General features: G+C 43.6%; 2 protein-coding genes across 8 annotated transcripts in view; one reads left to right on the top strand and one right to left on the bottom strand.

The window, feature by feature from the left end:
- Positions 1 to 18630, bottom strand: part of LOC144275978 (uncharacterized) — a 66248-nt gene extending 47618 nt beyond the window's left edge. For 3 of the 5 annotated variants that reach the window (XR_013348171.1, XM_077835732.1, XM_077835722.1), the window contains exons 1-2: positions 17889 to 18630; positions 17273 to 17338 (exon numbers count right to left, since the gene is read on the bottom strand). The gene's annotated coding sequence lies outside the window, so the exon portion shown is untranslated. The other 2 variants (XM_077835742.1, XM_077835750.1) reach the window with 2 other exon arrangements.
- Positions 18631 to 18716: 86 nt separating this feature from the next.
- The window catches only part of KMT2E (lysine methyltransferase 2E (inactive)), a 120056-nt gene continuing 116097 nt past the window's right edge, over positions 18717 to 22675 (top strand). For 2 of the 3 annotated variants that reach the window (XM_077835665.1, XM_077835683.1), the window contains exon 1: positions 18717 to 19027. The gene's annotated coding sequence lies outside the window, so the exon portion shown is untranslated. The remainder of the gene's footprint in view (positions 19028 to 22675) is intronic. The other variant, XM_077835674.1, reaches the window with a different exon arrangement.

Here is a 22675-nt window from a genome sequence, read left to right as displayed (position 1 = left end):
CCAATTTTTTATTTCTATTTTGCAATTAGTTTTCCCTCATACATATTGAATGGTTGCATCTGTACAGCCAGCTGTTACTTCACATGTCTTGTGTGCTAATATGTGATTGTGCTCATGTGAATAGAAAAGAATGTACATTTATCTATACCACTATGGCAGCTAGGCTCCTACTATAGTTATATCCATAAAGATGATAAAGGGCCAGATTGTGCTCAAGATATAAACTTGCATTGATGATGATGGTGCAGACCAGCCATACCCCATGGGAACTCCAGAAGGGACTGTGTCAGAGGCACAATCCCCTGGAGCTCAATAGAGCACATGGAGTGTGCAAGCTGCACTATTCCCTTTCTCTGCACCTCTATGTGGTAGGGGAAGGGGGCATGCCCTCCCCATTCTCCATGGCTTTAGGGGCACTAAGAGAGCAGTTTCTTCACTTCTCTGAACACAGGACTGAAATACAGTGGGTGTACACAGATGGAGGGGTGTACGTGCACAAGGACTAGACACAATCCAGTCACAAAGGAGGAAGGATGGTCATGTGCTTAAGGCACACGCATTGGAGTCAGGAAGCCGTCAGCAGCCTTACCACAGTTTTAGTTTATTCCCCAATTTCCTCATCTGTAAATTGGGGATAATACCACCTACATCACAGCAAGTTGTGTAGATAAATTCATTATGAATGTCTATGAAATGGTTTGATATTCTTGAATAGGAGGTGCTATAGAAATTCAAAAGTACCAGTAGGATATCTGAGAAGGGGTGAAGAGCTGTTTTGTATTTAGACATAATGATGCGTTATTATGTCACTATCATAACAGCGAGCCTGATTGTCAGATTGGGTAGGGGTGGAGGAAGGAGAGGAAGAGAAACTAAAATGGCTGTCTTCCTATTTGTTTTCTCAATGAGGAGGGAGTGGAGTTTCCCACCCCACTGCACTGAACAAACTGCAAGTGCACCATCACCAAACACCAGGGCTCCCAAGGGATCACCAGAAGACCAAAACCTTCCACATGGTTCTGCAGCCTGCTGTGGCTCCAGCCCTGTTCCTTGACAGCATGGTTCAAATGGAGCCACCTTGTCAGGAACTACTGTGGGTATGACTTCCCTCAGGATCCCTCTTAAGCAGGAATGTAGCAAAATAATACAAGCCCTCGCTGTTATTTTTCAGCCCTGAACTCCAGAGAAACAGGAGGGGAGGCAATAATTTGTATGCCCCAGACCCTCTATTTCCTCCCCACACAGATCATTTTGACTGGCCTTCACATCATCTAAGTAAATGAAATGACACATCAGAGGGGAGGAAAACATCTGTGCATAAGATTCCCTCCACATATGGCTCTCAGTGACATAACCAGTACAATGCTACTCCATTTTCATGCTTCCTAAATTTCTGCCTACATTTACATCTGCTTTGCTTTCCACTTCAACCAGCTGTTGCTTCCCTCCCAAACACCAGGACTTCAATTAAATGTCTAATTTCCCCCCACTCCACAAAAGAGTTGTTCTGATTTGCAGCCCATCTTCCAACAGCGATCCAAATTCTTGCAGAGTTCTACTCACACAAGTAACTTCACAATGTCCTATTAACCTTACCTCGTGTCTTGACCAGTTTGCCTATTCAATCCCTAGCAAACTAATCCTAACTCATAGTTTTCCACCTTCTTCCCCTTCCTTTATACTTGGGCTTCTCTAGATTGTAAAACTTAATTGTTACATGTTAACATGGTGAAGATTTAACAAACAAGTGTTAGCCATGACACAATTTTAAACACAACAGTCCTTGTTTACAGTGAGAGGCTGTTATATTACATTACACTGATATTTCCCAGTACAGACAAACCACTGTTGCCACACACACCACTACACCATTTTGCCTCTTGGAGGGAGGGGCAGGGTGAGTTGCACTTAATCAGTGAACTTCCTGAGAACAGGAAACACTAGGGCTCAGTAAAGGCTCGTTTACACTGGGGGAGGGAAATTGATCTAAGTTATGCAACTTCAGCTACATGAATAATATGTCAGCTTCAGCTATGTTTAGGTCTACGTGGTGGTGTCTTCACTGTGGTAAGTCAATGGCTGACGCTCTCCAGTTGACTCTGCTTGCGCCTCTTGCCCTGGTGAAGTACCAGGGTCGACAGGAGAGCTCTTGGGGGTCGATTTATTGCATCCAGACTAGATGCGAGAAATCCACCCCCACTGGATCAATTGCTGCCCGTTGATCTAGCAAGTAATGTAGACAAGCCCTAAGAGTGATCTTTGCAGCAGGGCCTCTTCCCTGCATGCATGGACTTGGAACATGAGGAAGTTTTGAAGCGCTTGATGACTTTGCAAAGAGTCGTATTAAATGTTACCAACTCCAACACGGTCTTGGCATGCTTGTATAGGGAAAAGACTCTGCCAAGATAATTTATTTAGCCTCTCAGAAGGAGCAGAGCAGTACATTCTTTTTTATCCTCAGTAGTATTCGATATGTGAACAGCAATGCAGCCATGGGTAGGCCATGAACTTTGCCATTTGCAAGTTCATTTTTCCAATGCAGTAAAATATTTTAAGTGACTAGCAAATGGTTTTTAAAATCAGTCAGCTTTGTAAGTTGCAAATTATTAGCTATTTGCATAAATCAGACAATTTTTGTTTCAGTATTAGACAGAATGCATGAATTATGGTGCTATATAATTAACATAGGAGAGTTTCTCAGATTACAAAACTAAAAAGCAAATCCACAGGTAAGTTTATCCAAGTTTTTTTTCCTTTGGACAAACTGATGTCATGCCACACAGCTCCACTGCAACTTGAATATATTATACAGGAATGTCACAGCTGCCAGGCAGACTTGCTTGACTGCTGAGCAAATCCATGGCTAGCACTTAATTACTATACTGATTTGGCCCTATACCTTAGATAGATAGAAGTTTCACTACAAAGCTAGCCAGCACTACCTTGAAGAAATTAAATTCTTCACAATCAGTGAAAATAATTTTTGGTGAGAGCTAGATTTTTCTAAAGAGCTCAGCTCACTTTGGATACCTACATAAAGGCCAAATTTTCAAAACTGCTCAGCCTCTGCAAGCTCCTATTGACATTTACACACAGGTTTTCAAGAACTTACTATGTTGGGCATAAGTTATACTGAAAAATCTATTTTGATTATGAGAACTGAGGCCTTTTGGAAAAAAAAAAATCTACTCTTTAATGCGGTCTCATACTTGATATTTGTGACATTCAGCACTTAACTGAGTGAAGTTATTTTAGGGAGAGAACTGTAAAAACTGTAAAACTAAGTTCACCGGGAGAAGAAGACCAAAGTCCTGAGGTAAGTGGGATACCGGGAGGAAGCACGAGAAGGAGCGCGTGGGAAGGGACGATCAGCGAGTTCTCAAGTGCCTATACACAAATGCAAGAAGCCTTGGAAACAAGCAGGGAGAACTGGAAGTCCTGGCACAGTCAAGGAATTATGAGGTGACTGGAATAACAGAGACTTGGTGGGATAACTCACATGACTGGAGTACTGTCATGGATGGATATAAACTGTTCAGGAAGGACAGACAGGGCAGAAAAGGTGGGGGAGTTGAATTGTATGTAAGGGAGCAGTATGACTGCTGAGAGTTCAAGTATGAAACTGCAGAAAAACCTGAGAGTCTCTGGATTAAGTTTAGAAGTGTGAGCAACAAGGGTGATGTCGTGGTGGGAGTCTGCTATAGACCACTGGGACCAGGGGGATGAGGTGGACAAGGCTTTCTTCTGGCAACTCATGGAAGTTACTAGATTGCAGGCCCTGGTTCTCATGGGACACTTCAATCACCCTGATATCTGCTGGGAGAGCAATACAGCAGTGCACAGACAATCCAGGAAGTTTTTGGAAAGCGTAGGGGACAATTTCCTGGTACAAGTGCTGGAGGAACCAACTAGGGGCAGAGCTCTTCTTGACCTGCTGCTCACAAACCGGGAAGAATTAGTAGGGGAAGCAAAAAAGTGGATGGGAACCTGGGAGGCAGTGACCATGAGATGGTAGAGTTCAGGACCCTGACACAGGGAAGAAAGGAGAGCAGCAGAATACGGACCCTGGACTTCAGAAAAGCAGACTTCGACTCCCTCAGGGAACTGATGGGCAGGATCCCCTGGGAGAACAACATGAGAGGGAAAGGAGTCCAGGAGAGCTGGCTGTATAAAGAATCCTTATTGAGGTTACAGGGACAAACCATCCCAATGTGTAGAAAGAACAGTAAATATGGCAGGCGACCAGCTTGGCTTAACAGTGAAATCCTTGCTGATCTTAAACACAAAAAAGAAGCTTACAAGAAGTGGAAGATTGGACAGATGACCAGGGAAGAGTATAAAAATATTGCTCGGGCATGCAGGAGTGAAATCAGGAAGGCCAAATCACACCTGGAGTTGCAGCTAGCAAGAGATGTTAAGAGTAACAAGAAGGGTTTCTTCAAGTATGTTAGCAACAAGAGGAAAAAGTCAAGGAAATTGTGGGCCCCTTACTGAATGAGGGAGGCAACCCAGTGACGGAGGATGTGGAAAAAGCTAAATGTACTCAATGCTTTTTTTGCCTCGGTCTTCACGAACAAGGTCAGTTCCCAGACTACTGCACTGGGCAGCACAGCATGGGGAGGAGGTGACCAGCCCTCTGTGGCGAAAGAAGTGGTTCGGGACCATTTAGAAAAGCTGGATGAGCACGAGTCCACGGGGCCGGATGCGCTGCATCCAAGAGTGCTAAAAGAGTTTGCGGATGTGATTGCAGAGCCATTGGCCATTATCTTTGAAAACTCATGGTGATCAGGGGAAGTCCCAGACAACTGGAAAAAGGCTAATGTGGCGCCCATCTTTAAAAAAAGGGAAGGAGGATCCTGGGAACTACAGTCCAGTCAGCCTCACCTCAGTCCCTGGAAAAATCATGGAGCGTGTCCTCAAGGAATCAGGAACAGTCAGCATGGATTCACCAAGGGCAAGTCATGCCTGACTAATCTACTTGCCTTCTATGACTAGATAACTGGCTCTGTGGATGAGGGGAAAGCGTGGACATGTTGTTCCCTTGACTTTAGCAAAGCTTTTGACACAGTCTCCCACAGTATTCTTGCCAGCAAGTTAAAGAAGTATGGGCTGGATGAATGGACTATAAGGTGGATAGAAAGTTGGCTCGATTGTCGCGTTCAACAGGTAGTGATCAATGGCTCCATGTCTAGTTGGCAGCTGGTATCAAGTGGAATGCCCCAAGGGTCGGTCCTGGGGCCGGTTTTGTTCAATATCTTCATAAACGATCTGGAGGATGGTGTGGATTGCACCCTCAGCAAGTTTGCAGATGACACTAAACTGGGATGAGAGGTAGATATGCTGGAGGGTAGGGATAGGATACAGAGGGACCTAGACAAATTGGAGGATTGGGCCAAAAGAAATTGATGAGGTTCAACAAGGACGAGTCCTGCACTCAGGACGGAAGAATCCCATTCACTACTACAGACTAGGGACCGAATGGCTCGGCAGCAGTTCTGCAGAAAAGGACCTAGGGGTTACATTGGACGAGAAGCTGGATATGAGTCAACAGTGTGCCCTTGTTGCCAAGAAGGCCAATGGCATTTTGGGATGTATAAGTAGGGGCATTGCCAGCAGATCGAGGGACATGATTGTTCCCCCTCTATTCAACATTGGTGAAGCCTCATCTGGAGTAATGTGTCCAGTTTTGGGCCCCACACTACAAGAAGGATGTGGAAAAATTGGAAAGAGTCCAGCGGAGGGCAACAAAAATGATTAGGGGACTGGAACACATGACTTATGAGGAGAGGCTGAGGGAACTGGGATTGTTTAGTCTGCAGAAGAGAAGAATGAGGGGGGGATCTGATAGCTGCTTTCAACTACTTGAAAGGGGGTTCCAAAGAGGATGGATCTAGACTGTTCTCAGTGGTAGCAGATGACAGAACGAGGAGTAATGGTCTCAAGTTGCAGTGGGGGAGGTTTAGGTTGGATATTAGGAAAGACTTTTTCACTAGGAGGGTGGTGAAACACTGGAATGCGTTACCTAGGGAGGTGGTGGAATCTCCTTCCCTAGAAGTTTTTAAGGTCAGGCTTTACAAAGCCCTGGCTGGGATGATTTAATTGGGGATTGGTCCTGCTTTGAGCAGGGGGTTGGACTAGATGACCTCCTGAGGTCCCTTCCAACCCTGATATTCTATGAAAATATACACTTTAATGGAAAGACTTCCCTTAATACCAAAAATTAATCCCCATCCCCACAAATCTGGGGGCCTAAAAAAAGTTGAAAGTGTTCCAACACCTCTTGTGTTTTTCCCCTTAATATTAAGGTGCCAAAAGTTGTCAAGTGTCTAAAAAAAAACAACAAAAACCACACAATCTGAAAACTAAACTGGTTCATAGTACCAGGAGTTCCTTTTATACAGGGAGCACTATGTCACACTGTGTATCGGTGAGCAAAATCTACACCTGATCAGTTCAAGAATCACAGAGGCGTAAGTTACCAGGCTTGAGGCCCTGTGACTTCACACCAGCTCCCACAACTAGCAATAAGGCTCTTGAAGAAGCTACTGACCAGAGCTGCCAACCAGCTGCTACACCCAGCATCCTTCCTCAGCACAAAGACTGGATGAGTAAGAGTTGATTGGAAAAACATTAAACTATGGAAGTTGTGAGGGAGGGAAGGAAAATGATACTTTTTGCATCACTCCCCTTCATCTACACTTTATTTTAGCCTGGATCACAAAGGAGTTTCCATGGAGTAAGGTGGAAAAACCCTACTAAAATGACTCAGGCCAAGTTGTACTAGTAAAGTGCTCCTAGTGTAAAGTATTCTGTATGAGCAAAGCAGTCCTAGTGCATACACAGCTTGTAACAGGAGAACTGCACTTTATCCCAGTCCCACTCCAGCAAAATACGGTATACTGTCAAAATGCAGTTTTGCTGGTATAATAGTATCTGAACTAGAGAGGTTTGCTGGTACAGCTATGCAGGTCACCCCTGATCAAGACAGCTAAAGTTTGTAGTGTAGATGGGGCCACACACCCCATCCATCCATACCTTAAGGTCAGGATTCTCTGGCTCACTGTATCATGCACCCAAACAGTGGATGGTACAATGTGGCCCAAAGTAATTTTGTTAAGGACTGACAGCATACTTAGCCCTGCCCTGAGGGGACTGCAGTCAAATACTTAATAAAAATTAAAATGATCTGCACGGCCAAAGAACTTCAGAGAGTTTTTGTTTAGATAAGATTTTTCTATGAATGGTATGAGTGTATATAGAGCCTAATGGTTTCTTTGGAGCCTTTCTGGTCTACAGGCATTATTTAAAATGTAGATGACTGACCCCCACTGTAATAGCTACACTGCAAGCATTAGTCTGTTACTGAAGTCCTTTTTAGTGTGTAACTCATTGATACAGAGGACAAAGTGGCCAAGAGGCCAAAAGTTAGCAGGACTAATAGTGTTGGAAAAATTTAATACACAAAAGTAGTAGACATCTTTTAATTAAGAGATCAAACATTGAGTTTTTTTGCTTTGGCCCTTCAGACAGAGTCTTTACTAGGATAAAATTTCCACTGAGGCCAAGATGAATTTTGCTGGAGCAAGGACTACTAGACTAGACTCACAGGATTTGAGAAGAGCACTCAAGAGGGACTGAACTAAAAGGAGAACCAGATGTCTACTTTGATATAGGGACATTTTCTGCTGCTATTACCAATCCACTAGATTTGCAGTTTTTGAATAATCTGTTTTTTGGTTTTATTCTATTGTAGGCTAGTGTTGAATGCAGTATAACAAATGCCATATCTAGAATTTCCTTCAGCGAACAATGTTTGAAGGGCACTCACATATTACTTGAAGGCATATTACCAAAGCACATAATTTCCAAGTAGGTCCTATTTCCCTCATGCCCACATACAAACTGGAGGCTTTCAGTTGCAACCCCCACCAAATTTTTACTGCTGTTGTGTAGTATTGCCATCCTTTAAAGGTTTCAGATATTACAGTAAGGGCAAATACTGAACAGATGTGATATTAAAATATCTGAAAAGTTGTTAGAAATAGCTTGTTGCAAACATGTGACAATGTTCACTGAACAGATTTAGATATACTTGCAAGGAAACTTGCATCCTGTTTACAATAGCAGTAGCTACCATGTCTGTATAATTGGCGCTTAACCTTTCACTATAGAAAAAAATTCTTACAAGAAGCCACATGCTTCCTGTTATTTAAGGAGCTAGTAACCTACTAAAAATCCTTAACTTTATACACTGGAATATGTGAAAGCAGATCTGAAAAAGGGGACTTGTTAGCATCGTAACTCCCTTTCCCTACTTTTTACATAAGAGCTAAATATTTTAAGAAATATGGATTGCAATTTGAAAAAAGTTATTTTGTCACCACTAACAGAAGTAATCCATTCAAAATTACGAAGTCATGAACAGTTTGGCTTTGATGGTCTCCATTAGAGAAGCTAGAAAGAAGACAAAAGGAAAAAACTCATTCATAAAAGGTTTGAAATTTTAAATATATTGTTCACATAACCAACCACATTGGAGTTCAACGTATCTTATTTGTCTATACTTTTAGAGTTGAAATTTATGAATTGTTTAAGAAGTCTTTATATATAGTCTATACAAATACTTTGTTTTTCCCCCCAAATCCCCTGTCCTCACTTTAGTTTGCCCACAACAGCTACAGCAGGCCCAATAGCAAGTTTCCCTGTGTAAACACTAAAATTTGGCTTACATGAGTTAGGTAGCAGCTGCTCGTCTGTACCAATAGCTAACATTAAAATAAATGAAGAGTTGTGCAATTGAAATGGAAGTAGAAGCAAGGTCTATCTATATTTGTACAGCACCTAGCATAAACCTAGGGCATCTTCAGGACTACGGTAACACACCCTACACTGGAATAGAGCATATGGAGGCTGAATATTCTCCAGGCTAGACCTTTAATTTTAGAATTTATTTTCCTTATCACTATGGCAAAGCCTAAGTTAATGTCTTGGGGGTAGTTAAAAAACGAAGCTTTTCTTTTCATTTAAGTTTTTAAACCTGAATAAGGGGGTGGATGAATTAAGAGTGGCAGGGGACTGGATTCTCAAGTGAATTGTCAGCATGTTAATTTTATTTTATATACTGTATTCATATTCAGCAGTTTCAGAATGTCCTTATAAGAAGAACTTAAGCAGACCTGAACCTCTTCACATTTAAGTGGCATGGTATCAGTCAGTTTTTCCTGCTCACTTTATAGAAGCCTAACAGAAACCTCTTACCACAAACTCCAGAACACATTATCTAGAGATCAGTCACCAGCTCCCCTTGTGATGAGGTTCAGTCAGATCTCAGCAGCTAGGCCTAGGGCAAGGTTGAACAGCACATTAGAAGAAGTCTTTCTACTCTGAATTAATGGTGACAGAGGTTATAGTGTACTCTAGGGTCCATATTGAGATTAGATACTAAACCAAAGTCTTAACCACCCATATCAATCCTATGCATTTTTATTTTTTTAACCATAAAACAGTTTTATCTGGATGGGAATCAGTATGTATGTTTGCCTTCTGTCCATCTAGACTCCCACTGAAGTTTCTATTAGGTAGCCTTCATTAACAGTCTTCAGTTACTTTTACAGTGGTGTAATCATGCTGTGCATTAATAGCTACTGCATTTTAGTAAAATGGAGTGCTTTAAGGTTCATTAGGATGAAAGGTATTTATAAAGCTCAGATCCATGACATTAGAAGCAGTGGATGAGAGACAAATGAGCATGCACGCTAAACAAAGGAATTTCCCTTGCTTTTATAACAGAAATAGTTATACCTAAATGTGAGCTTTGGCACTTTGCACACAGCAGTTAGATGGTTTCTTTTTTTTTTTTTTTTAAAAAAGAAAAAAGGAGTAACCCTCTTCCTTTTTAGGATAAAGTTTTAGTCACTTGACTGGTAAAAGATAACACTATTTGTTAGTCTCTAAGGTGCCACAAGTACTCCTTTTCTTTTCGTGGATACAGACAAACTGGCCACTACTCTGAAAACTATCTATCCAAGTAATTTTCTCCCCTTCTGTACCAGAAATCAACATAGCTCTTCTAGTTGTTGCCTTTGAGGACAAGGATCAGTAGTCCCAGCACTAGAGATTAAGAAAATAGAGTGGCTAGTTAGCTGAATCCAGACAGTCTGGCTCCTACATGAAGTGTGGTTTTTTTCCTTCAACCAACAGGACTGTGGAATACAACTTGTTAAACATTGCTCAACCTATTAGAACAAGTTTAAAAATAGAGCCTAAAAACAACTGTAGGCTATGCCTTTATATGCATGTGAATTTGTTCCAGCATGTCACCCTGGAATGGTAACCACTGAAAAGTAGTTTTAAAGTTGAACTACAAATGCAAATAGTGCATATTAGTGAAATAAAATTATCTTTTGGAAGTGAAAAAACTTTCACCAAAATAATTGCTGATTTGAGATTTAATGAGAAGATTAAGTGGCAAATAAACCTAGTTAAAATAGTGGTAAGTTACCACTCTAAGGCAGTCTCTACACTAGAGACCTTATAGAGGCACATCGGTACTGCCTCAGCTGTGCTGCTGTAAGGTCTCCCATGTAGCTGTGCTATGCTACTGGTGAGAGCTCTCCTGCTGGCATAATAATTAAATCCACCCCCAACACGCGGTGGTAGCTATGTCTCCTGCCAATATAGCACTGTTCACACTGGCACTTTTGTCAGTGAAACCTATGTTGATCAGGGGGTGTTTTTTCCACACCCCTACTGGCAAAAGGGCTAGTACAGACTAAGCCTAAGGCCCTGTCTACAATAAGTCAAGTTAATGCACATATATTAAAAGGTTTTAAAACCCTTGAGTGGATCTCTCAGGAATAAAAGTAGTTTTAGTTCAGGACACTACTGAGAACATACACAGCTTTAACATCCTTTAATTTATGTGCTGACTTCACACCTTCAGGAAAGTGAAGGCAAATCAATTGCATGGCCCCATACAAATAAACCTTAAGAGCCTGAGCAGTTTAGTATGGTAAAGTCCTAGTTACCGTGTGCCAGGAATTGTTTAGAACAGTGCTTATGTAGACACTGGTGAAGTAGGGTCTGGCTCAGAACACAAGTCAGCATGGCTCCTATAGTTCAGTATGTAACCGTTTAAAACACAATAGTTCCCTAGTTTGAGAGAGGGCCTAGAAGCTTGGTTCCTTGCCTTTAGCTAGTAGTGTCTAGGCAAGACCATCTAAACAAAACGAAAGCTGTACAGCTGTCCTTAATTTGGGCCACAGCTCCTTTTGGGAGGAATAGGCAAAAGGCTCTGACTTGAGAGCCCAGAATTAGACTGCAGCCCTATAGTAAGGTGGAAGGAAAAACAAAATTGTCTCAAAAAGAGAGACAGTTTTAAGGGGGTGGGGGGGGAGGGGTGAGGGAGGAGAAGAGGGGTATCTACCAGTCAAATGAATGAAATGTCATGTTTAGGATCAAAAATCCTTGACATACTAGCATGCATCAGGATTTTGATCTACTGATGGCTGCTCTGCTATTCATCCTAGTTCAGAGATTGCTTTCAGCACCCAGGGCTTGAGAATGCAAAAAAGTTTTCCATTTAATACCTGAACAGCCATTTACATTTCCTCCTTAACACAAAATATGAACCCAGGCCCCTTTCAACAGGGGATGCATTAGAACCACACAAATTGACAAATTTTATCCACTGTTAAGTTAGATTAACATAAGTTACTCTTTTACTGAAGTTTCTAAAATAAAATATTGAAATATTCTTCACACACCATAAATCAGGGGTGGGTAAATGATGGCCTGCGGGCCGGATCCAGCCTGCAGGACTTGCTCCCTGTGGTGCTGCAGGCCCTGCGCTGCTCTCAGAAGCAGCCAGCACCACATTCCTGTGGGGGGACAGGGGAGAGAAGGGGAGACGCAGCGCAGAAGGCCCTGTGTGTTGCCCTTGCCTCCAGGCACTGCCCCCCCCACAGCTCCCATTGGCTGGGAACAGGGATCTGCGGCCAATGGGAGCTTTAGGGGAGGTACCTGGAGGCATGGCAAGGGCAGCACATGGAGCCCTGTGGCCCGTCCCTGCCCCCAGAGGCCGCACAGGGACATGGTGCTGGCTGCCTCCTGGAGCAATGCAGAGAGCCTGCCCTGGCCCCGGTGCACGCTGCTGCCACCCCAGAGCCACTTTAGGTAAGCGGCACTGGGCCAGACCCTGAACCCCTCCTGCACCTTGCACCCCAACCCTGTGCTCCCTCCTGCAGTCCACACCCCTCCTCTACCCCAATCCCTTGCCCTGAGCCTGTTCCTACACACTACACCTTGCACTCCCTCCCACACCCCAACCCTGCATACAATTTCTCCACCCAGATGTGGCCCTCAGCCCAAAAGGTTTTCCCACCCCTGCCATAAATTATGGTATGTTCACATTATAACTTAAGCATTGACACCTGGCAAAAAACTTCTAAAGTGGGCAAATGTTTGGATTTTCTACCAATATTGGTTTTGGTTATGCACACACGAGAAAGGAGAAAGGTGCAAACAGCTTTAGTAGGGCAGAGAAGCTGTCATTACCTTATGCAAGCCTCCCCAACTCCAAAAATATACTGAACCCCCTGCACACCAGTGGCCGACTATCTCCTGCAGAACGCTAGAGCTAGTTGAGATCTGGGAGCAGTTTACAACCTTTTGCTCACGTCTCTCCTTACTTAGCCCATACCTAGAATTCTGAGATGCTCCACCACATACTTCTCTTAAGGCTGTTTTGCAGTATCATTGTTCATGCTGTCTCTATTCTGGAAGGGTCTCCCTCCATTAAGGACAGCATCGTGGGAACAGGCACAAGAAATTCACTGAACTCTTTGTGGAAGTCAAAAAGGGGGAGGGGAAGTAGTATCATGTATAGATGCACAAGAGCAGGGGGCAACAATGTTTTGTTTTATATAGCAAGCTAACAGTAGGCAGATTTCTTACACAGAAACTTAGTCAATTATACATGGAACCCTGGTGTAAACTTCTTCAGCATGATTTCTTTCTTAAGAGTTATTGCAGGAGTTAGGGATGCACATTTGAGCAGGTCAGACTGGTTAAAACTACAGTAAGACAACATATTAAAACTTTCCTAGTCTCTTCTGCAGCTAATAGGTTGAAGCTGCTAAACTGTATCACTTCTAAGATGTGACAACACTGAAAATGTTTTGCTCTCAACACACAAGAAAACCTGCTATTGCAATTAGATTAGGCTTGAGCATGCGCCAAAAATCTTCCTGGGGCCCAGTGTATCCCAGGTGTCAATCACATGAGTCAGATCCTCAACAGCAGGTCTTTAAACTCAGACAAAATGCTCACACCAACGTAAGCAACATCTTTCTAACCCAATCCCAGATACCTCCAATGGAACATGCTAGTATCTTGCCTAATGGCAAAAACACACAAGAGGAACAATTACAATTAAGTGGTACTTCAACTCTGGACAGAAGGCTCACAAATCCAGTTATCTCTGAAACAGGTCACCTCTACCTACCATGTCTTTAAGACACCTGTGGGGGAAATAATGGATCTTATTCAGAGATCTGAGAAAGCAAAGTGATTATCTTTCCCCTCTAGGTTTACACTATTCATTTGTCTTTCAGTTTTGAAGAGTCAAATAGCTAGCTGCCCCTCACTTCAGCAGGTGCAGGTAAGCCCCAAAATTCAATTTTATTCACTACTGGCTTGCAGTGTAACTTAACCATCCAGTTTCAAAGCAAAATACTACCACAACAACCCATTCCTCCATTAGCCTGGTTCTTCCATTTTTTGTTAAAACTTGTATTCAGTTTAGTCTACAGTTAATCAACAGAAGGTTTCTATAATACAAAGCCACACTATAAAATTGCTATTTTTAATAAGGCTACTACATCCAAGCTATGGCCTATATTAAACTAAAAATATTAACAAATGCTCAACTCAGAAGAGTATATTATTTTTTGAGCATTTAAGCCTTCATTTTCTACTCTCCCTCCCCTCTTCCCCCTCTCAAGTTCTAGAGACCACTCCATCCAAGTCACCATTACTCCAGAGGCACTGTACCACTAAAGTTTCCCCAGCCAACAGTGCCCCCAGGACTCTATGCTATATAATAGAGAAAAGTTAGTGGACCCTTATGTCTGTCATACCCTCATCTTTCCCCCCTACCCCTCTGGGCTGGATGGAGAAAAGGAAGTAGTGCTGTGCAGGCAACGCTGCCTATCATAACAGAATGGGATACGTCTACATGCAGCAGAACCCTCAGCTCCAGCATGAAATCCAAGGGGCACCAGCTAGTCCTAAGTGCGCCTCATTAACCAAATAAAGTTTTGTATTCAGTCACTTCACATTAAGAAGAAGAGGTACAATTCCAATTTAAGGCAACTGAGGGCAACTCTACACTACACTGATGCAGCTGTGCCATTGCAGCAGGTCTAAAGATTTGCTATGCTGATGGGAGAGTGCTCTCCTGTTGGCATAATTATTCCACCTTGGCAAGAAGTGGAAGCTGCAATAGCAGCTGTGTGGACAGTGCAAAAGTCACATTTCTGGGGGCGAAGAGAGCTTTTTCCACTCCTGAGCAATGCAAGTTAGACAGACTCAAGCAGTAGTGGAGGTGTACCGCAGTAGCTCAAGCAGTAGCGGAGGTGAGTTATTTAGTCTAAACGGGATAGTCTCTACTGTTAAAGAGAGCAAATACCTTTATCTGGCCCTCTTTTCCTCTGCCCTGTTGCCCCTTTTTGTAAGGCTCTGCTTGTGCCTCATTACTTTTCTGCTTCCCCTCCCCTCCTAGTTTGTGCCAAGGTTGCTCATATGGGCTCTATACAGCTCTTGTGGCATACATACCAAAGCACCACAATCAAATAGAAGTATGTATATTTGTTTTCACTGTGCTCCTATGACAACATAAGATATGCACTGTGATTAAGAACAGCACAGGCATTCTCTGCTACTGTAGTGGCAGGGACAGAGGAATAGTAAAGTGGTGGAGATTCTGAAACAAATCTTTGCAGATCCAGATAGATCAACAACTCCACTAGCTTCAAGTATCTAAATTAAGCAAGTATGCTTTTGTAAATGTAATCACAGGTTTCTAGAACAAAATATTTTGTGTGTGTAATATATTAAAAAATAAGATCATTTCCTTCAATCAGTGTCATTGCCAGATATTCAGCTGACATGCTCCTTAAAAAAAAAAAGCCTCTCAAACTTACTGCATCTTTTCATAAAGAAGACTGAATACAGAAGTTAATCCCCAAGATGTGGTCTTAACAATAAAGTAAGTTTGACAGTCCAAGTTCTTAAACCTTTGAGCCTCAAATAATTAAGTTAGCCATCTATATTTCAGTGTCTAATCTCTGCATTTGTCTTGAATTATATGTAGGAAATTAAAATAAAAAAAGGAGAACACTATTTGATGTTGGATAGAAAGGAGGCCCTTCTCCCTTAGTGAAGTTATTTGCAACTATGCAAGAGTACTCAGACTACCTCTCAAAGTAGCATAGATGCCAGTCACTCCTGGGCTATATGTCAGGCTAAGAAGCTGTAACTGGGACCACATTTAGTTATGTAACTAGACTCCAACCCACCCATGTGACTTACAGATAAGTCTTGATTTGTGTAAGTTGGTAGCAAATATTTGTAGTATTTTTAATGCAACAGTACACAACCTCCAGGATAAGACATCAGACAATGCATATTTAAGCTCCCCTTCCTTGCTCACTACTATCTGGAAAGAGAGGTATATGTAAACAGAATACAAGTGAACAATTTAAGAGGGATAACACATTAGTCCCTCTATGGAGAGAGCATAGACTCCTCTAGTTTTAAATTTGCTAATTTTTTGTTCAGTCTAGTTTTAAGTATGGCATCTTTAAAAGACTACCAGGATTACATATATATTATAAACACACACACAAATCCAAGAGTTAATACATTGGTGCAATTGCAATACTTCAAATCACAGATTTTCTATATATCTGTAGTCTGAACTACCTGTTATTTAACTGCATCATGTTCTCTAAGTGAGAGAGGCTGTTCCACTGGAAAAGCTGGTATCACCCCAAAAAAATATTAGTCAACTTTCATGACTGGTCAATCGTATGAAGAACCTTCATCATTCTTCCTTAGTAAGCCACCTCTGCAAGTCAGTCCAATGTTGAGAGGGAGCAGGCACCAGCTCACAAAAAGGAGTATATTTGCAAACTGTGCAGAGGTGGACTAGGATAGTTAAGTGTCTCACTAAGATGGAGACACCAACAAGCACTACCACAGGATATCTAACTAACAAAGAAGGAGTTGCTCTTACAAGTGAAATAAGGAGAGTCAGGCATTTTAGTCACCAAAGTGGATCGCAAATGTGACCTAATTTAGATAGCAGCAATCAGACACCTTACAACCTTGTCCGGGAGTTGTGAAAAACATTACTCTCCACCCCCATACCCTCACGGAAAGAGGGCTGGGACAGGAAGAACGAGAACTTTCCTCTGCAACAGCCAAGCTCAATGCAGAGAAGAGGTGCAGGAGGAATGAACTTCCCCCAGAAGGAGCTGCCACATCCTGGGGGTGGGGAATAGGACAAGAAGCGAGAACTTTCTTCAGCAGCACCAGCTACACCCTTGTACAGACGGGTAATAGGGAAGGGAAATAAAAATCCACCCAGACTTTCCAGCCTGGGGCGGGGATGATGGGGCGGGGAAGGAAGCGCGGACTCTCCCCAGCAGCAGCCACCGTCTCCGCCAACTTGGTCTGCAGCCAAACAACCCCACAAGAATGCAACGCGGTCACATGACCTCCGGCGGACGTGCAGCTCCCGTCCCTCTCCAGGGAGACCCTACGCCATCTTGTACTGACGCAGTTACAAATACAGGCACAGCTTGGCCCGCTCCCCCCGCTTATCTCCTCGGTCTCGGCACCGCTTGGGTGATGGTTGTCAAGGCCTTCTCGTTCCCTTCCCATGAGCTTGCCTCAGTCTCCGAGCCCTCACGGACTCCCCAGCGCCGGGATCATGGCGCCCGTTTTCTCCCTTTGCACCAGCCTCCCCCGACAGCTCCTCAGCCCTGCCCAGCTGCGGCTGCCCCTACTGCAAGATGATGTCAGCAGCAGCCAATCCGGGCGCGCCTGGGCAGCCGAGCCAGCCTGGCGATTGGCTTCAATGCGGTCCGTTCCCCCCTCCTCTCCCTCCTGACTCAGTCCTCACCGCGGTTCGCTGCGGAGAAATGGCCAAGGCAGATGTGGGGGAGGGGAAAGAAGGGAAAAAAAACAACAACAAAACCAAACCCACCAAGGTAGCAGCCGCCATTTCGCGCAACAACAGGCAGAACCCGAGCGAGCAGCCCAACCAAGCGCCCTATGGAGAGAGAAAGAGAGAGATAGAGACACACACACACGAGTTAGACAGGAAAAAATACCCTCAGACTCCGCCAGGGCCACAAGACGTTTAATCACTCCCTCCCCCCATACTCGATGCCTCGTTACAGCCGCCTCCTCTGCATCCAGATCCCTTCCTCTCGACTCCTTCCCGCCGCAGCAGCGGTTCTTTACAGCCCCTCTGTGCCCAAAGTACGGGGAAGGCGAGGCTCTAGCGCCGCTGCTAGCGGCTTCTCCGGCCACCCGCTTGTGGCGGCTCCATCGAGGCAAGGTAAAGAGCTGCCAGCCCAGCTTTTATGTGGTGCCCCGAGTTTGCGCACTGAAGGAGGCTCGCTCAGCCCCTGGTGGGCGTCGAATGAAACCCCAGCCGCCGCCGCCTCCCCTCCCTCACTCAGCCATCACCGGAGCGGCTGAAGCCAGGCGCGGAATGCGGGGCGGTGTGTGGGCACCACACACAGGGAGGGGATGTGAGGGAAGGGCAGGAGCTCAACATAAACAGCGGGGCTTGCGCCTGCCTCACACACATTTACCTCTTGCTCTGCCCGTGGTGAGTCCACATCAGGGCTGCCCCAGAACTGCCCCCACAAGTGTCATTCGCTAAAGGGGAGCCTGACAGGCAGAGCTGACCCTAATGCCCCAGTCTCGTTCCTTGGAGGAGGAGGTTCCCCGAGGCAGGCCTGGGCTAAACTTCAGTTACTTGTGGAGAGACTTCCTCTGCCGGACCTGCCTCACGTCTCCACTAACTGGAGGGGGAGATCCCCTCAGGCAGCAACCCTCCATCGTTCACCAAATGGGTTTCAGTCTCTTATCCCCCGTCTCACTCTGCGTGGGGGAGATTGCCTCGGTCTGGCCGCCTCCCCCACAGTCTGTGTGTGTCAGGAGGGCTGGCCCAGGCTCACCAGAGGTCAGAGGGTAGGCTGGCGCAGGTGGTAGGCTGAAGACAGGTTTCGGTGTCTGCGTCCCTGCGGAAGACAAGGTCTCGCTCCGCGCTTTAGGTCCTCCGCAGCATCATTTTGGGCCCGAGCCCCCCCACCGCCAGTGGACTCCGCTGCACGATCGCCCCGAGCCTCCACCCAGACACAGTTCTCTCGCCCGTGCCGTTCCCTAGGCTGCCCCTTTCTAGCATTTTTCGATCGAGGTCGCGCTCCTTGGCCCCGGCCGTCGAACAATTTAATATCGTGAGGAAACCCCCCTTTGTGAAATGGACATAGCACGAGGGAGGACTTAACGGACACAGACTGCGCTCCAGCCCACAAGCAAAATGGCGACCGTTTGGCTTCGCCCTGGTAACCTTGCCCCTGCCGGGCGGGACGGGTAAGCCCCGTGCAGTGGGAGGGAGGGGAGAGCGGAGGACGCCATTTTCCCAGAGAGAGGCAGTGACATAGAGGGAGCGTAGGAGGCTGAGAGGAGGGAGACGGGAGCAGCAGCGGCAGCGGGGTTTGTACACGGGTCCCAAGGTAAAGGCGCTGCCGAGCTGGTCCCTGCAGGGTTCTGAGTACTGAGCCGGTCTGGGGGACCCCTCTGCTCACTCCTCTTTACCAGAGCCAGCTAAGGGCTGCGTCCTGCCCAGGCTAGGGATATCCGCAGTGGGGCCGTTGCATTGTTTTGGTTGGGATAGGAAAGGGACTCAGCTAAGGGGGAGCTGCTGCCTGGCCTGTGATCATTACAGGTGAGTCTCCTGTTATGATTATCATTCCTGCCGAGGGGGAAGGGGGGTTCCTAGTAAGAGTTAAAACGTTAGGGAGGCATCGCTTTACATCTGGGAGGGGTGGGGTGTGAGGTCCGCTCCCCCCTAAACCGTGCATGATTCTGTATAAATTGCTTTGGGTTGTGTTCCATGTTCTATGGGTTGGTTTTAAAATGAAAGGGAGTCGTTATATCTTGTGAATATGGCGGGTTACTGTGACTGGAGGCGCCGAGGGGATTTTTTTTTTTGGCAGTTATGCCGGATTTATGCATTATGATTAAAACCAAACAAACCCAAGAGGGGCTATTATGTGACATACAACATAAATTTCTGTAGACCCAGCGTTTAAGAGCAGGCATTTGTAACAGTATGATTGCGTATTGGGTTGTATGTATGAAGCTTAGGAAATAGTCTCCCTTATCCTGCATATTTTTGTTTTGTGATGCTAAAATGGCTCGTTATAGGCCTAATCTCTCTCCCTTCCACACCCCCATCTCCCTCCCTCTCTCCCTCCCTCCCTTTTAACATCTCTTCTGTGGTGTAACCTGGTCAAACGGAAAACAGTTCTAAAGAGTTTCTGTGTCAATTTAAAAGGGGGATGATTCTCCCCACCCCCTTTGTAGCGACGGTAAGGAGCCTAAGGTATATTTAAAATACTCATCTTCGCCTCCTTGTTTTAGTTTTTATATCTGGTATTCCTGTTTCCTTGTGTGGCACATCTAAATCTTTTTTTTTTTTTAATTAAAAGGCATTAGTGGAGTAGACCCTACTGCTGCAGATGTAGGGGAGGAGAAACAAACGGTCCACTGTGTAGTACTAAATAGGGGAGAAGAAATATAAGTAGTCCGATTAGAAAGGTCCTGTATTCCTCTATATTCAGTCATTTAGGAATGTCCGGTAGTTAAAAGCCCTGAGGTTCCTAAAATTGTATACACTACATTTGATTAAAGTCGAACTTAAGAATGTTTAGCCTTAGTTTATGTACATCATACTAAAGGGATTAGTAACGAAAAGGCTTTTTTGTTTTTTGAGACCTACCTCAGTGAACTGAAAGAGATGGCTATGACCATAGGTAGGATACTTAAATGCTTGACCATAAACATTGTACTTTTTAAGTTACTTATGGTAAATGTGGAGTAAAAATTGTAATTTCCCTCTTTTGTCCTTTAGAGATTCTAAAAATGGCGGCCCCAGGCTGATGTTGTGGTAATCTAATCAGCTCGGGTCCTCCACACCCCATGCAGTGCGTTTGTCTGCAGCACATTACTGGCTTGTTATGTTTAAATGAAAGGCTGTTTTCTTCAAATCATGTACAAAACATGTCTTGATTTTCTATGAATAAAATGCTGTATCCCAGCTGATTAATTTTACTGGTTATGTGTGTGAAAGGCAAACGAACGAGACCACTCTCACTGGTGGGGGTGGGGGAGACGATGGACTCAAGTAGCTTCTTGGGGGGTGTGTTTGTATCTTGTGTGATGTGATATGCATGCCATATTAATCTCTTCACTTTTGTTTTAATAATGTTTTGGAATAATTCCTATATCCATGCTAGTTAATCTAGATATGTATTGCAATACATCTGTTACTAACACAAGGACCAGTAATACTTATAAAAAAAGACAAAAGATTAAAATAATCCTAACTAAATTCTTAGTCATTGCTTTTGTGAATGTCAGGTTAATCTTTGACAGAATACTTTTTTTTACTGGAGATGGTGGTGGTAGTTTGGGAATACTAGTTTAACATTTTGATGTTACTGTTCAAGGAATTATCCAGACAAGATTAAAACCTGTTACTTTGCTTCTTCAGATGTAAGGCTTTCTTGCCCATGTGTAATTTTTCAGCATACGAATCTTTTTTTTGTTGTTAACTCATTAAATATATATAGTGTAAAGTGTAAAAACTCTCATACTGTACATAAACATTTAAGTGAAACTACAGTACCTAGTCTTTCTTTCTTCCTGTCCCAAGTGACATATGAACCTTTTAGTATCATCATAAAGAAGATGGGGGGGAGGGGAGGTGGAGAAGCAAGGAAGCATTCTTTTAGTAGTTGATATATTGAATGCAAAATTGAAAGCCACAAATCTCAGGAAACTTGTCATGTTTTTAGTATGTTAAACTAAAATTACAAAAGGTAAATAGAAATTTGTAAATTCAAACTCCTGCTGTCTCTACTTTAATGAGATGCAAGTTCCCATTTTAGTATATTACTGGAACCTTCTGGATTTTAAGAGCCAAATGTGAAATACTATTCCAGTAGCAAACCATTTTTCAGTGCATGAATAATTTTAACTTTACGAATATTACTTTGCACTGCTATGGAAGAATAGATAATTTGTTCTTTATATCTGTATCAGCTAAGCAATAAGACTTTGAAGGTATGCATTAATAGCACTGCAAGGCATACCTTGTGTGTGGTGAGGCCAAAGGCTTGAGTGACTTAAACCACACGAGTAGTGCATTAATAGGACAGGGCATGCATTACTGGTCCAACATATTGCTATAATATGAATTTTTAAAATTTAAATCCATATATTATTTCACTCAGTTATATATTTTTAATAATTTGTGGATGGCTAAAGGGTCTGTGGTAAACTTATGGGGTATTCTTGATTAGAATTCTGGTAATTTCCATAGGTTTCTGTTTTTGATTCTGTTGTCTACGTTTCTAATGCTAATAGGATTTGTGTGCAAATATCAAGAAGCAAAGGGGTATATCTTGCCCCTTTAGGTGGTAATTTCAATATGACTGGGGTCACAAAAGCAGAATCTGAAGTATACGCTGCAACACTTGGTTTAAAACAAACAATATCCTATACCTTAAAGGTGATATGAAAATTGTCTGTTGTCTAAGTAACATCTTTACCACTAGACTTCCTTGGGAATCAGAAGGTCTTCCTTGGTGACCTTGTGTGAGTCACTTTACCTTTTTCTGTTTCTCCATCTGTAAAATGGGGTTGGTAATACTTTACCTCACAAGGTGCTTTAAGGCTAAATTCATTGATGTTTTTGAGGAGCTTGGATATTTATTATGAGGATGATTAACACAGTAAAATCTATAAATAAATCCAGCAAATTTTAAATTTAAAAAATTGTCCATGAGACTTAGTTTGAAATCTCAACATTTCTGACACTCTGTTTTAAGGTCCAATGTACCAATGTGTTTCCAAATGTCAGACTTAATATCTGGGTAGTCCCTCAGTAATCTGGACTCCAAGTACTAAAACCATCTATATATTTTTGGTCATCTGCATTTGGAATGACTTTAGTGATCTGGGAAATACCTTAGGATACCACGGTATGCATCCGATGAAGTGAGCTGTAGCTCACGAAAGCTCATGCTCACATAAATTGGTTAGTCTCTAAGGTGCCACAAGTACTCCTTTTCTTTTTGCGAAGACAGACTAACACGGCTGTTACTCTGAAACCAGAGAAAAATATTGGGGATGGTAAATACTTTTTTAGCATATTTGCATGAGAGTACTAGGACTCAGATTATTTCTCTGGATTAGATTTCTGTGGTTTAGTTTTCCTGTGAGTATAATTGGTTTAATATTTTGTTGAGGATTGATTGATGTTTATTAAGTACTTTGATAGCCTCTTATTTGTTAAACTAAACTTTCA

The sequence above is a fragment of the Eretmochelys imbricata genome, chromosome 1 (genome assembly GCF_965152235.1).
Source record: "Eretmochelys imbricata isolate rEreImb1 chromosome 1, rEreImb1.hap1, whole genome shotgun sequence".
NCBI classification, from domain to species: Eukaryota; Metazoa; Chordata; order Testudines; family Cheloniidae; genus Eretmochelys; species Eretmochelys imbricata.
This window is presented reverse-complemented; position numbering and strand designations above follow the sequence as displayed.